Genomic DNA, 17,794 nt, shown 5'->3' on the forward strand with positions numbered 1-17,794 from the left:
AAATAACTGTAATTTTAGAATCTGATCATACATCGATTTCTAACTGTAGGTCAAGGTCTGTTGTATCCTTTATCTCAAAGTTTTTTTTGTTTTTTTTTTTGTTTTTTTGGGGGGGGGGGGCATAGATGCTATGTATCAAATATTAAATTAGGAATTTTAAAGATGATACGTCACTTATATAGTGGAAACTGAAATTAAAGGTTCTAGCTAAACGATATTCTTTCTTTCGAATCAGATCAGCTATAAAGTCGGCCTCATAAGAGTGATGAAATAGGTCAGCTAGTAGAAGAGCACAATTTGTTCCCACTGGAATGCCCACCATTTGTTGAAAAAGGCGTCCACCACAGTGGACATATATGTGTTAAACTTTCATGTACCAACTTAGAAGTACCTATACAAGGGAAACTCGTATTAAATTACGGAAATCAAATTGTCTACAGACTCCAACTACACACCTTTAACATAATACATCCAAATGTGTTTTGCAGTCGTATAAAATTGGTAAGTCTAAGTATTTCACTAACTGAAAAATGGACTTAATTATGTAAAAAAAATAACCTTAATTTGTCTCCTTATCAACCAAAAAATAAGGCATGTGTAACATAATTCAGTAGGTAATCTTGAAATAATATTCAATTTCTTATTTTATGTAATATGAAGAGTAAATATTTGATACAAAATGGCTTGCTTAATGGCTTAGACTGTTTTTGTTTGAAGGTTGTAGCTTATGACTATTCCTCAAATTCAAATCGCTGTTTAAATCTAAGTGACGCGTAATGTCAAATATAGTTCACTTAACCTAGAAAACCTGGGAGGGAAAATGTTGTATACTAATCTAGCCATTCAAATATTGTGTTATTGTTTAAATCAGAAGGTTACATCATGCGTCTGTTCTTAAGAAAGCGTTCGAAACCTACACTTCACATGGTCATATTACTTGGAATCATACTTCCCTTACCAAAATATGCACATTACATCTGATGCAAACTGCACTCTTTGCTTTGTTATAGTCCGTGAAATAACACTTTCCGGTCAAAACCCATTCATGCTCATAACGTCTGATGCGGACCCTGCGCTTAAAATTGCCGTTTGTCCGAAAAACTACCCAAAACCAAAATATAGCCTGATTATGTAATCTGATGCGAATTGTATGCTTGACATGTCCAAACTCTTTTAAACAGATGATTCGAAGCCTACTCTTCACATAGCCAATACTACTAACATTGCACTTTCCTTACCAAAGTATGCTCATCATATCAGATCCCAACTGTACCTTTAACATTGCCATAGTCCGTGAAATAGCACTTTCGAGTCGGAACTCATTCATGCTCATTACATCTGATGCGGACTGTAGTCTTAACATGGCCGTATGACAGAAACACTACCCAAACAATTGCATGCTTATCACATCATATAATAATTTTACATGGCCCAACTGTTTCAAAAATTTTATTCTTGCTAAAATCATACATGCTCATCACTAAAAATGCCAACCGTTTTCTTAATAAGGCCAAAGGACTTAAAATATAATTTTCCTAACAATTACGTACACGATCATCACATCTGACGGAAACCGTACCCCTGACATGCCCGTATGACAGAAAATCTACCCAAAAATGCATGCATATCACATCATATAAGAATTGAACGCCTAACATGGCCGAACTTTCAAATAACTTATTCCTGCTAAAATCATATATGCACATAACTTTAGATGTCGACCGTTTTCTTAATATGGCCAAAGTACTTGAAATATCATTTTCCTACCCAAAATCATTAATGCTCATCACAATTGATGCGTACAGTTCTCCTTTAAATAGCCATTATACAATTCCAAAGATAACAATACTGTGTGAAATATCCCTTTCGTACCTTAATTCTCCATACTAATCACATATGATGCGAACTGAACTCTTAACATGGTCATACTATCTGAAAAAGCACATTCTTACTAGAATCATACATGCTCATCACATCTGATTTGATATGTAACCTAAGTATGACCACGCTACTTCAAATAGCATTTTCCTACTTTGATCATACATGTTCATCACATCTGATTCGTAATGTATCTGTAATATGATTTTAATACTCGATATAACATTTTCCTGCCAATAACGTACAGGTTCATCACATCTGACGCAAACCGTACCCCTGACATCCACGTTAGACAGATAAAACTACCAAAAAAATGCATGCTTATCACATCATATAAGAATTGTACGCCTGATATCGCCAAACTGTTTCAAATAACTTATTCCTGCTTAAATCATATATGCTCATAACGTAAGATACCAACATTTCCTTAATATGGCCAAAGTACTTGAAATATCATTTTCCTACCCAAAATCATTAATGCTCATGACAATTGATTCGTACTGTCCTCACTTAAATAGCCATTTTACAATTCCAAAGATAGCAATACTCTGTGAAATACCATTTTCGTACCTTAATTCTCCATACCAATCACATATGATGCGAACTGAACTTTTAACATGATCATACTATTTGAAATAGCTCAGTCTTAGCAGAATCATACATGCACATCACATCTGATTTGATAATGTACCCTAAGTATGACCATTCTACGTGAAATAGCATTTTCCTACCTAAATCATACATGCTCATCACATCTGATTCATACAGTACTCTTTATATGACCTTATGACTCGAAATAACATTTTCCTACCAATAACGTACATGATGACCGCATGTGACGCAAACCGTACACCTGACATGCCCGTATGACAGAAAAACTACCCACAAATGCATGCTTATCACATCATATAAGAATTGTACGCCTAACATGGCCAAACTTTTTCAAAAATTATTCCTGCTTAAATCATATATGCCGATAACTTAAGATACTAAACGTTTTCTTAATATGGCCAAAGTACTTGAAATATCATTTTCTTACCCAAAATCAATATTGCTCATGACAATTGATGCATACTGTTCTCCTTTAAATAGCGATTATACAATTCCAAAGATAAAATACTGTGGTATGAAATACCCTAAATGTGACCGTACTACTTTAAATAGCACTTTCCTACCTAAATCAAATATGCTCATCACATCTGATTCCTAATGTACTGTCCATATGACCTCACGACTCGAAATAACATTTTCCTACAAACAACATACATGATCATTACATCTGACGGAAACGGTACCCCTGACATGTCCGTATAACAGACAAAGATAGCAATACTCTGTGAAATACCATTTTCGTACCTTGATTCTCCATACCAATGACATATGATGCGAACTGTACTCTTAACATGATCATACTACTTGAAATAGCACATTCGTACCAGAATCATACATGCTCATCAAATCTGATTTGATATGTGTCCTAAATTTAACCATGCTACTTCAAATAGCACTTTCCTACCTAGATCATACATGCTCATCATATCTAATTCGTACTGTATTCTTGATATTTCCTTACGACTCGAAATAACAATTTCCTGCCAATAACATACATGATCATCACATCTGACGGAAACGGTACCCCTGACATGCCCGTAAGACAGAAAAACTACCGAAAAATGCATGCTTATCACATCATAAAAGAATTATACGGCTATCATGGCCAAACTGTTTCAAATATTTGATTCCTGCTAAAATCATACGTGCCCATAATTTAAGACGTCAACCGTTTTCTTAACATGGTCAAAGTAGTTGAAATATCATTTTCCTTACCAAAATCAAAAAATGCTCATGGTAATTGATGCGTAGAGATCTCACTAAAATAGCCATTTTACAATACCAAAGAGAGTTATACTGTGTAAAATGCAATTTTCGTACCTTAATTCTCTATACCAATCACATATGATGTGAACTGTACCCTTAACATGATCATACTACTTGAAATGGCACATTCTAACCAGAATAGAATAGGCTTATCACATCAGATTTGATATGTACCCTAAATATGACCATACTACTTCAAATAGCACTTTCCTACCTAGAACACACATGCTCATCATATCTGATTCATACTGTATTCTTAATATTACCTTACGACTCGAAATAACATTTTCCTATCAATAACGTACATGATCATGACATCTGACGGAAACCGAACCCCTGACATGTATGTATAACAGAAATCTTCACAAAAAATGTATGCTTATCTTATCATAAAAGAATTGTATTCCTAACATGGCCAAACAGTTTCAAATAACTTATTCCTGCTGAAGTCATACATGCCCATAATTTAAGACGCCAACCGTTTTCTTAATATGACAAAAGTACTTTAAATATTATTTTCCTACCCAAAATCAATAATGCTCATGACAATTGATGCGTACTGTTCTCACTTAAATAGCCATTATACAATTCCAAAGATAGCAATACTGTGTGAAATACCATTTCTCGTACCTTAATTCTCCATACTAATCACATATGATGCGATCTGTACTGTTAACATGATCATACTGCTTCAAATAGTACATTCTTTCAAGAATAAAATAGGCTTATCACATCAGATTTGATATGTACCATAAATATGACCATTCTACTTTAAATAGCATTTTCCTACTTAAATCATAAAGGGTCATCTTATCTGATTCGTACTATATTCTTAATATGATCTTACGACTCGAAATAACATTTTCCTACCAATAACGTACTTGATGACCGCATGTGACGCAAACCGTATGACAGAAAAACTACCCACAAATGCATGCTTATCACATCATATAAGAAGTCTACGCTTAACATGGCCAAACTGTTTCAAATAACTTATTCCTACGAATATCATATAAGCCGATAATTTAAGATGCCAAACGTTTTCTTAATATGGCCAAAGTACTAGAAATATCATTTTCCTACCCAAAACCAATAATGCCCATGACAATTGATGCATACTCTTCTCACTTAAATAGCCATTATACAATTCCAAAGATAACAATACTTTGGTGTGAAATACCCTATATATGACCGTACTACTTGAAATAGCACTTTTCTGCCTAAATCATATATGCTCATCACATCTGATTCCTACTGTACTGTTCATATGACCTCACGACTCGAAATAATATTTTCCTACAAACAACCTTTATGATCATCACATCTGACCCAAACCGTACCCCTGACATGTCCGTAAGACAGAAAAACTACCCAAAAATGCATGCTTATCACATCATATAAGAATTGTACGTCTATCATGGCCAAACTGTTTCAAATCACTTATTCCTTCTTTATCCATATATGCCCATAACTTAAGATGCCAAAGTTTTCTTAATATGGCTAAAGTACCTGAAATATAATTTTTCTACCCAAAATCATTAATGCTCATGACAATTGATGCGTACAGTTCTCCTTTAAATAGTCATTATACAATTCCAAAGATGGCAATACTCTGTGAAATACCATTCTCGTACCTTAATTCTCCATACCAATAACATATGATGTGAACTGTACTCTTAACAGTTCATACTACTTGAAATAGCACATTCGTAACAGAATCATGCATGCTCATCAAATCTGACTTGATATGTATCCTAAATTGGACCATACTACTTCAAATAGCACTTTCCTACCTAAATCATACATGCTCATCATATATAATTCGTACTGTATTCTTAATATATCCTTACGACTCGAAATAAAATCTTACTGCCAATAACGTACATGATAGTCACTTCGGAGGGAAACCGTACCCCTACCATGGCCGTTTAACAGACAAAATATCAAAAAATGCATGCTTATCACATCATATAAGCATTGTACGCCTGACATCTCCAAACTGTTTCAAATAACTTATTCCTGCTAAGATCATATATGCCCATAACTTAACATGCGAACGTTTCCTTAGTATAGCCAAAGTACTTGAAATATCATTTTCCTACCTAAAATCATTAATGCTCATGACAATTGATACGTGCAGTTCTCCTTTAAATAGACATTATACAATTCCATAGATAACAATACTCTGTGAAATACAATTTTCGTACCTTAATTCTCCATACAAATCACATATTATGCGAACTGAACTCTTAACATAATCATACTACTTGAAATAGCGCATTCTTAGCCGAATCAAACATACTTATCACATCTGATTTGATATGTAACCTCAATATGACCATACTACTTGAACTAGCACTTTCCGTCTTCAAGCACACATATTCATCATATATGATTAGTAATTTATCTGTAATTAGATTTTACGACTTGATATAACATTTTCCTGCCAATAACGTACAGGATCATCACATTTGACGTAAATCGTACCCCTGACATGCACGTATGACAGAAAAACTACCCACAAATGCATGCTTATCACATATAAGAAGTGTATGCCTAACATGGCCAAACTGTTTCAAATAACTTATTCCTACTAAAATCATATAAGCCGATAACTTAAGATGCCAAACGTTTTCTTAATACGGCCATAGTACTTGAAATATCATTTTCCTACCCAAAAACAATAATGCTCATCACAATTGATGCATACTGTTCTCACTTAAATAGCCATTATACAATTCCAAAGATAACAATGCTTTGGTGTGAAATACCCTAAATATGACAGTACTACTTGAAATAGCACTTTCCTGCCTAAATCATATATGCTCATCACATCTGATTCCTACTGTACTATTCATATGACCTCACGACTCGAAATAATATTTTCCTACAAACAATCTATATGATCATCACATCTGACGCAAACCGTACCCCTGACATGTCCGTAAGACAGAAAAACTACCCAAAAATGCATGCTTATCACATCATATAAGAATTGTACGCCTAACATGGCCAAACTGTTTCAAATCACTTATTCCTTCTTTATCCATATATGCCCATAAGGTAAGATGCCAAAGTTTTCTTAATATGGCTAAAGTACCTGAAATATAATTTTTCTACCCAAAATCATTAATGCTCATGACAATTGATACGTGCAGTTCTCTTTTAAATAGCCATTATACAATTCCAAAGATAACACTACTGTGGGAAATACCAATTTCGTACCTTAATTCTCCATATCAATCACATATGATGCGAACTGAACTCTTAACATAATCATTCTACTTGAAATAGCTCATTCTTAGCAGAATCAAACATACTTATCAAATCTGATTTGATATGTATCCTATATTGGACCATACTACTTCAAATAGCACTTTTCTACCTAAATCATACATGCTCATCATATCTAATTCGTACTGTATTCTTAATATGACATTACGACTCGAAATAAAATTTTACTGCCAATAACGTACATGATAGTCACTTCGGAGGGAAACCGTACCCCTACCATGCCCGTTTAACAGACAAACTATCCAAAAATGCATGCTTATCACATATAAAAAGTGTATGCCTAACATGGCCAAACTGTTTCAAATAACTTATTCCTACTAAAATCATATAAGCCGATAACTTAAGATGCCAAACGTTTTCTTAATACGGCCAAAGTGCTTGAAATATCATTTTCCTACCCAAAATCAATAATGCTCATCACAATTGATGCATACTGCTCTCACTTAAATAGCCATTATACAATTCCAAAGATACCAATACTGTGGGAAATACCAATTTCGTACCTTAATTCTTCATATCAATCACATATGATGCGAACTGAACTCTTAACATAATCATTCTACTTGAAATAGCTCATTCTTAGCAGAATCAAACATACTTATCAAATCTGATTTGATATGTATCCTAAATTGGACCATACTACTTCAAATAGCACTTTCCTACCTAAATCATACATGCTCATCATATCTAATTCGTACTGTATTCTTAACATGACCTTACGACTCGAAATAAAATTTTACTGTCAATAACGTACATGATAGTCACTTCGGAGGGAAACCGTACCCCTACCATGCCCGTTTAACAGACAAACTACCCAAGAATGCATGCTTACCATATCATATAAGCATTGTACGCCTGACAACTCCAAACTGCTTCGAAAAACTTATTCCTGCTAAAATCATATATGCCCATAACTTAACATGCGAACGTTTCCTTAATATAGCCAAAGTACTTGAAATATCATTTTCCTACCCAAAATCATTAATGCTCATGACAATTGATACGTGCAGTTCTCCTTTAAATAGCCATTATACAATTCCAAAGATTACAATACTCTGTGAAATACAATTTTCGTACCTTAATTCTCCATACAAATCACATATGATGCGAACTGAACTCTTAACATAATCATACTACTTGAAATAGCTCATTCTTAGCCGAATCAAACATACTTATCACATCTGATTTGATATGTAACCTAAATATGACCATACTACTTGTACTAGCACTTTCCTACTTCAATCACACATACTCATCACATCTGATTAGTAATTTATCTGTAATTAGATTTTACGACTTGATATAACATTTTCCTGCCAATAACGTACAGGATCATCACATCTGACGCAAACCGTACCCCTGACATGCACGTATGACAGAAAAACTACCCACAAATGCATGCTTATCACATATAAAAAGTGTATGCCTAACATGGCCAAACTGTTTCAAATAACTTATTCCTACTAAAATCATATAAGCCGATAACTTAAGATGCCAAACGTTTTCTTAATACGGCCAAAGTGCTTGAAATATCATTTTCCTACCCAAAATCAATAATGCTCATCACAATTGATGCATACTGCTCTCACTTAAATAGCCATTATACAATTCCAAAGATACCAATACTGTGGGAAATACCAATTTCGTACCTTAATTCTTCATATCAATCACATATGATGCGAACTGAACTCTTAACATAATCATTCTACTTGAAATAGCTCATTCTTAGCAGAATCAAACATACTTATCAAATCTGATTTGATATGTATCCTAAATTGGACCATACTACTTCAAATAGCACTTTCCTACCTAAATCATACATGCTCATCATATCTAATTCGTACTGTATTCTTAACATGACCTTACGACTCGAAATAAAATTTTACTGTCAATAACGTACATGATAGTCACTTCGGAGGGAAACCGTACCCCTACCATGCCCGTTTAACAGACAAACTACCCAAGAATGCATGCTTACCATATCATATAAGCATTGTACGCCTGACAACTCCAAACTGCTTCGAAAAACTTATTCCTGCTAAAATCATATATGCCCATAACTTAACATGCGAACGTTTCCTTAATATAGCCAAAGTACTTGAAATATCATTTTCCTACCCAAAATCATTAATGCTCATGACAATTGATACGTGCAGTTCTCCTTTAAATAGCCATTATACAATTCCAAAGATTACAATACTCTGTGAAATACAATTTTCGTACCTTAATTCTCCATACAAATCACATATGATGCGAACTGAACTCTTAACATAATCATACTACTTGAAATAGCTCATTCTTAGCCGAATCAAACATACTTATCACATCTGATTTGATATGTAACCTAAATATGACCATACTACTTGTACTAGCACTTTCCTACTTCAATCACACATACTCATCACATCTGATTAGTAATTTATCTGTAATTAGATTTTACGACTTGATATAACATTTTCCTGCCAATAACGTACAGGATCATCACATCTGACGCAAACCGTACCCCTGACATGCACGTATGACAGAAAAACTACCCACAAATGCATGCTTATCACATATAAAAAGTGTATGCCTAACATGGCCAAACTGTTTCAAATAACTTATTCCTACTAAAATCATATAAGCCGATAACTTAAGATGCCAAACGTTTTCTTAATACGGCCAAAGTGCTTGAAATATCATTTTCCTACCCAAAATCAATAATGCTCATCACAATTGATGCATACTGCTCTCACTTAAATAGCCATTATACAATTCCAAAGATACCAATACTGTGGGAAATACCAATTTCGTACCTTAATTCTTCATATCAATCACATATGATGCGAACTGAACTCTTAACATAATCATTCTACTTGAAATAGCTCATTCTTAGCAGAATCAAACATACTTATCAAATCTGATTTGATATGTATCCTAAATTGGACCATACTACTTCAAATAGCACTTTCCTACCTAAATCATACATGCTCATCATATCTAATTCGTACTGTATTCTTAACATGACCTTACGACTCGAAATAAAATTTTACTGTCAATAACGTACATGATAGTCACTTCGGAGGGAAACCGTACCCCTACCATGCCCGTTTAACAGACAAACTACCCAAGAATGCATGCTTACCATATCATATAAGCATTGTACGCCTGACAACTCCAAACTGCTTCGAAAAACTTATTCCTGCTAAAATCATATATGCCCATAACTTAACATGCGAACGTTTCCTTAATATAGCCAAAGTACTTGAAATATCATTTTCCTACCCAAAATCATTAATGCTCATGACAATTGATACGTGCAGTTCTCCTTTAAATAGCCATTATACAATTCCAAAGATTACAATACTCTGTGAAATACAATTTTCGTACCTTAATTCTCCATACAAATCACATATGATGCGAACTGAACTCTTAACATAATCATACTACTTGAAATAGCTCATTCTTAGCCGAATCAAACATACTTATCACATCTGATTTGATATGTAACCTAAATATGACCATACTACTTGTACTAGCACTTTCCTACTTCAATCACACATACTCATCACATCTGATTAGTAATTTATCTGTAATTAGATTTTACGACTTGATATAACATTTTCCTGCCAATAACGTACAGGATCATCACATCTGACGCAAACCGTACCCCTGACATGCACGTATGACAGAAAAACTACCCACAAATGCATGCTTATCACATATAAAAAGTGTATGCCTAACATGGCCAAACTGTTTCAAATAACTTATTCCTACTAAAATCATATAAGCCGATAACTTAAGATGCCAAACGTTTTCTTAATACGGCCAAAGTGCTTGAAATATCATTTTCCTACCCAAAATCAATAATGCTCATCACAATTGATGCATACTGCTCTCACTTAAATAGCCATTATACAATTCCAAAGATACCAATACTGTGGGAAATACCAATTTCGTACCTTAATTCTTCATATCAATCACATATGATGCGAACTGAACTCTTAACATAATCATTCTACTTGAAATAGCTCATTCTTAGCAGAATCAAACATACTTATCAAATCTGATTTGATATGTATCCTAAATTGGACCATACTACTTCAAATAGCACTTTCCTACCTAAATCATACATGCTCATCATATCTAATTCGTACTGTATTCTTAACATGACCTTACGACTCGAAATAAAATTTTACTGTCAATAACGTACATGATAGTCACTTCGGAGGGAAACCGTACCCCTACCATGCCCGTTTAACAGACAAACTATCCAAAAATGCATGCTTATCACATCATATAAGCATTGTACTCCTGACATCTCCAAACTGTTTCATATAACTTATTCCTGCTAAAATCATATATGCCCATAACTTAACATGCGAACGTTTCCTTAGTATTGCCAAAGTACTTGAAATATCATTTTCCTACCCAAAATCATTCTACAATTCCAAAGATTACAATATTCTGTGAAATACAATTTTCGTACCTTAATTCTCCATATCAATCACATATGATGCGAACTGAACTCTTAACATAATCATACTACGTGAAATAGCTCATTCTTAGCAGAATCAAACATACTTATCAAATCTGATTTGATGTGTATCCTAAATTGGACCATACTACTTCAAATAGCACTTTCCTACCTAAATCATACATGCTCATAATATCTAATTCGTACTGTATTCTTAACATGACCTTACGACTCGAAATAAAATTTTACTGTCAATAACGTACATGATAGTCACTTCGGAGGGAAACCGTACCCCTACCATGCCCGTTTAACAGACAAACTATCCAAAAATGCATGCTTATCACATATAAAAAGTGTATGCCTAACATGGCCAAACTGTTTCAAATAACTTATTCCTACTAAAATCATATAAGCCGATAACTTAAGATGCCAAACGTTTTCTTAATACGGCCAAAGTGCTTGAAATATCATTTTCCTACCCAAAATCAATAATGCTCATCACAATTGATGCATACTGCTCTCACTTAAATAGCCATTATACAATTCCAAAGATACCAATACTGTGGGAAATACCAATTTCGTACCTTAATTCTTCATATCAATCACATATGATGCGAACTGAACTCTTAACATAATCATTCTACTTGAAATAGCTCATTCTTAGCAGAATCAAACATACTTATCAAATCTGATTTGATATGTATCCTAAATTGGACCATACTACTTCAAATAGCACTTTCCTACCTAAATCATACATGCTCATCATATCTAATTCGTACTGTATTCTTAACATGACCTTACGACTCGAAATAAAATTTTACTGTCAATAACGTACATGATAGTCACTTCGGAGGGAAACCGTACCCCTACCATGCCCGTTTAACAGACAAACTACCCAAGAATGCATGCTTACCATATCATATAAGCATTGTACGCCTGACAACTCCAAACTGCTTCGAAAAACTTATTCCTGCTAAAATCATATATGCCCATAACTTAACATGCGAACGTTTCCTTAATATAGCCAAAGTACTTGAAATATCATTTTCCTACCCAAAATCATTAATGCTCATGACAATTGATACGTGCAGTTCTCCTTTAAATAGCCATTATACAATTCCAAAGATTACAATACTCTGTGAAATACAATTTTCGTACCTTAATTCTCCATACAAATCACATATGATGCGAACTGAACTCTTAACATAATCATACTACTTGAAATAGCTCATTCTTAGCAGAATCAAACATACTTATCACATCTGATTTGATATGTAACCTAAATATGACCATACTACTTGTACTAGCACTTTCCTACTTCAATCACACATACTCATCACATCTGATTAGTAATTTATCTGTAATTAGATTTTACGACTTGATATAACATTTTCCTGCCAATAACGTACAGGATCATCACATCTGACGCAAACCGTACCCCTGACATGCACGTATGACAGAAAAACTACCCACAAATGCATGCTTATCACATATAAAAAGTGTATGCCTAACATGGCCAAACTGTTTCAAATAACTTATTCCTACTAAAATCATATAAGCCGATAACTTAAGATGCCAAACGTTTTCTTAATACGGCCAAAGTGCTTGAAATATCATTTTCCTACCCAAAATCAATAATGCTCATCACAATTGATGCATACTGCTCTCACTTAAATAGCCATTATACAATTCCAAAGATACCAATACTGTGGGAAATACCAATTTCGTACCTTAATTCTTCATATCAATCACATATGATGCGAACTGAACTCTTAACATAATCATTCTACTTGAAATAGCTCATTCTTAGCAGAATCAAACATACTTATCAAATCTGATTTGATATGTATCCTAAATTGGACCATACTACTTCAAATAGCACTTTCCTACCTAAATCATACATGCTCATCATATCTAATTCGTACTGTATTCTTAACATGACCTTACGACTCGAAATAAAATTTTACTGCCAATAACGTACATGATAGTCACTTCGGAGGGAAACCGTACCCCTACCATGCCCGTTTAACAGACAAACTATCCAAAAATGCATGCATATCACATCATATAAGCATTGTACGCCTGACATCTCCAAACTGTTTCATATAACTTATTCCTGCTAAAATCATATATGCCCATAACTTAACATGCGAACGTTTCCTTAGTATAGCCAAAGTACTTGAAATATCATTTTCCTACCCAAAATCATTAATGCTCATGACAATTGATACGTGCAGTTCTCCTTTAAATAGCCATTATACAATTCCAAACATTACAATTCTCTGTGAAATACATTTTTCGTACCTTAATTCTCCATATCAATCACATATGATGCGAACTGAACTCTTAACATAATCATACTACGTGAAATAGCTCATTCTTAGCAGAATCAAACATACTTATCAAATCTGATTTGATGTGTATCCTAAATTGGACCATACTACTTCAAATAGCACTTTCCTACCTAAATCATACATGCTCATAATATCTAATTCGTACTGTATTCTTAACATGACCTTACGACTCGAAATAAAATTTTACTGTCAATAACGTACATGATAGTCACTTCGGAGGGAAACCGTACCCCTACCATGCCCGTTTAACAGACAAACTATCCAAAAATGCATGCTTATCACATATAAAAAGTGTATGCCTAACATGGCCAAACTGTTTCAAATAACTTATTCCTACTAAAATCATATAAGCCGATAACTTAAGATGCCAAACGTTTTCTTAATACGGCCAAAGTGCTTGAAATATCATTTTCCTACCCAAAATCAATAATGCTCATCACAATTGATGCATACTGCTCTCACTTAAATAGCCATTATACAATTCCAAAGATACCAATACTGTGGGAAATACCAATTTCGTACCTTAATTCTTCATATCAATCACATATGATGCGAACTGAACTCTTAACATAATCATTCTACTTGAAATAGCTCATTCTTAGCAGAATCAAACATACTTATCAAATCTGATTTGATATGTATCCTAAATTGGACCATACTACTTCAAATAGCACTTTCCTACCTAAATCATACATGCTCATCATATCTAATTCGTACTGTATTCTTAACATGACCTTACGACTCGAAATAAAATTTTACTGTCAATAACGTACATGATAGTCACTTCGGAGGGAAACCGTACCCCTACCATGCCCGTTTAACAGACAAACTATCCAAAAATGCATGCTTATCACATCATATAAGCATTGTACTCCTGACATCTCCAAACTGTTTCATATAACTTATTCCTGCTAAAATCATATACGCCCATAACTTAACATGCGAACGTTTCCTTAATATAGCCAAAGTACTTGAAATATCATTTTCCTACCCAAAATCATTAATGCTCATGACAATTGATACGTGCAGTTCTCCTTTAAATAGCCATTATACAATTCCAAAGATTACAATACTCTGTGAAATACAATTTTCGTACCTTAATTCTCCATACAAATCACATATGATGCGAACTGAACTCTTAACATAATCATACTACTTGAAATAGCTCATTCTTAGCCGAATCAAACATACTTATCACATCTGATTTGATATGTAACCTAAATATGACCATACTACTTGTACTAGCACTTTCCTACTTCAATCACACATACTCATCACATCTGATTAGTAATTTATCTGTAATTAGATTTTACGACTTGATATAACATTTTCCTGCCAATAACGTACAGGATCATCACATCTGACGCAAACCGTACCCCTGACATGCACGTATGACAGAAAAACTACCTACAAATGCATGCTTATCACATATAAGAAGTGTATGCCTAACAAGGCCAAACTGTTTCAAATAACTTATTCCTGCTAAAATCATATAAGCCAATAAGTTAAGATGCCAAACGTTTTCTTAATACGGCCAAAGTACTTGAAATATCATTTTCCTACCCAAAATCAATAATGCTCATCACAATTGATGCATACTGTTCTCACTTAAATAGCCATTATACAATTCCAAAGATACCAATACTGTGGGAAATACCAATTTCGTACCTTAATTCTCCATACCAATCACATATGATGCGAACTGAACTCTTAACATAATCATTCTACTTGAAATAGCTCATTCTTAGCAGAATCAAACATACTTATCAAATCTGATTTGATATGTATCCTAAATTGGACCATACTACTTCAAATAGCACTTTCCTACCTAAATCATACATGCTCATCATATCTAATTCGTACTGTATTCTTAACATGACCTTACGACTCGAAATAAAATTTTACTGCCAATAACGTACATGATAGTCACTTCGGAGGGAAACCGTACCCCTACCATGCCCGTTTAACAGACAAACTATCCAAAAATGCATGCATATCACATCATATAAGCATTGTACGCCTGACATCTCCAAACTGTTTCATATAACTTATTCCTGCTAAAATCATATATGCCCATAACTTAACATGCGAACGTTTCCTTAGTATAGCCAAAGTACTTGAAATATCATTTTCCTACCCAAAATCATTAATGCTCATGACAATTGATACGTGCAGTTCTCCTTTAAATAGCCATTATACAATTCCAAACATTACAATTCTCTGTGAAATACATTTTTCGTACCTTAATTCTCCATATCAATCACATATGATGCGAACTGAACTCTTAACATAATCATACTACGTGAAATAGCTCATTCTTAGCAGAATCAAACATACTTATCAAATCTGATTTGATGTGTATCCTAAATTGGACCATACTACTTCAAATAGCACTTTCCTACCTAAATCATACATGCTCATAATATCTAATTCGTACTGTATTCTTAACATGACCTTACGACTCGAAATAAAATTTTACTGTCAATAACGTACATGATAGTCACTTCGGAGGGAAACCGTACCCCTACCATGCCCGTTTAACAGACAAACTATCCAAAAATGCATGCTTATCACATATAAAAAGTGTATGCCTAACATGGCCAAACTGTTTCAAATAACTTATTCCTACTAAAATCATATAAGCCAATAACTTAAGATGCCAAACGTTTTCTTAATACGGCCAAAGTGCTTGAAATATCATTTTCCTACCCAAAATCAATAATGCTCATCACAATTGATGCATACTGCTCTCACTTAAATAGCCATTATACAATTCCAAAGATACCAATACTGTGGGAAATACCAATTTCGTACCTTAATTCTTCATATCAATCACATATGATGCGAACTGAACTCTTAACATAATCATTCTACTTGAAATAGCTCATTCTTAGCAGAATCAAACATACTTATCAAATCTGATTTGATATGTATCCTAAATTGGACCATACTACTTCAAATAGCACTTTCCTACCTAAATCATACATGCTCATCATATCTAATTCGTACTGTATTCTTAACATGACCTTACGACTCGAAATAAAATTTTACTGCCAATAACGTACATGATAGTCACTTCGGAGGGAAACCGTACCCCTACCATGCCCGTTTAACAGACAAACTATCCAAAAATGCATGCATATCACATCATATAAGCATTGTACGCCTGACATCTCCAAACTGTTTCATATAACTTATTCCTGCTAAAATCATATATGCCCATAACTTAACATGCGAACGTTTCCTTAGTATAGCCAAAGTACTTGAAATATCATTTTCCTACCCAAAATCATTAATGCTCATGACAATTGATACGTGCAGTTCTCCTTTAAATAGCCATTATACAATTCCAAACATTACAATTCTCTGTGAAATACATTTTTCGTACCTTAATTCTCCATATCAATCACATATGATGCGAACTGAACTCTTAACATAATCATACTACGTGAAATAGCTCATTCTTAGCAGAATCAAACATACTTATCAAATCTGATTTGATGTGTATCCTAAATTGGACCATACTACTTCAAATAGCACTTTCCTACCTAAATCATACATGCTCATAATATCTAATTCGTACTGTATTCTTAACATGACCTTACGACTCGAAATAAAATTTTACTGTCAATAACGTACATGATAGTCACTTCGGAGGGAAACCGTACCCCTACCATGCCCGTTTAACAGACAAACTATCCAAAAATGCATGCTTATCACATATAAAAAGTGTATGCCTAACATGGCCAAACTGTTTCAAATAACTTATTCCTACTAAAATCATATAAGCCGATAACTTAAGATGCCAAACGTTTTCTTAATACGGCCAAAGTGCTTGAAATATCATTTTCCTACCCAAAATCAATAATGCTCATCACAATTGATGCATACTGCTCTCACTTAAATAGCCATTATACAATTCCAAAGATACCAA

At 33.9% G+C, this 17,794-nt stretch overlaps 1 protein-coding gene across 1 annotated transcript in view; it reads right to left on the reverse strand.

Moving 5' to 3' along the window:
* Positions 1 to 17,794, reverse strand: part of LOC148604034 (uncharacterized) — a 128,027-nt gene that overhangs the window by 47,565 nt on the left and 62,668 nt on the right. The window lies entirely within an intron of this gene.

This window comes from Perna viridis, chromosome 10, assembly GCF_037379345.1.
Source record: "Perna viridis isolate PV_CMFRI_1.1 ecotype Kerala chromosome 10, ASM3737934v1, whole genome shotgun sequence".
NCBI lineage: Eukaryota > Metazoa > Mollusca > Bivalvia > Mytilida > Mytilidae > Perna > Perna viridis.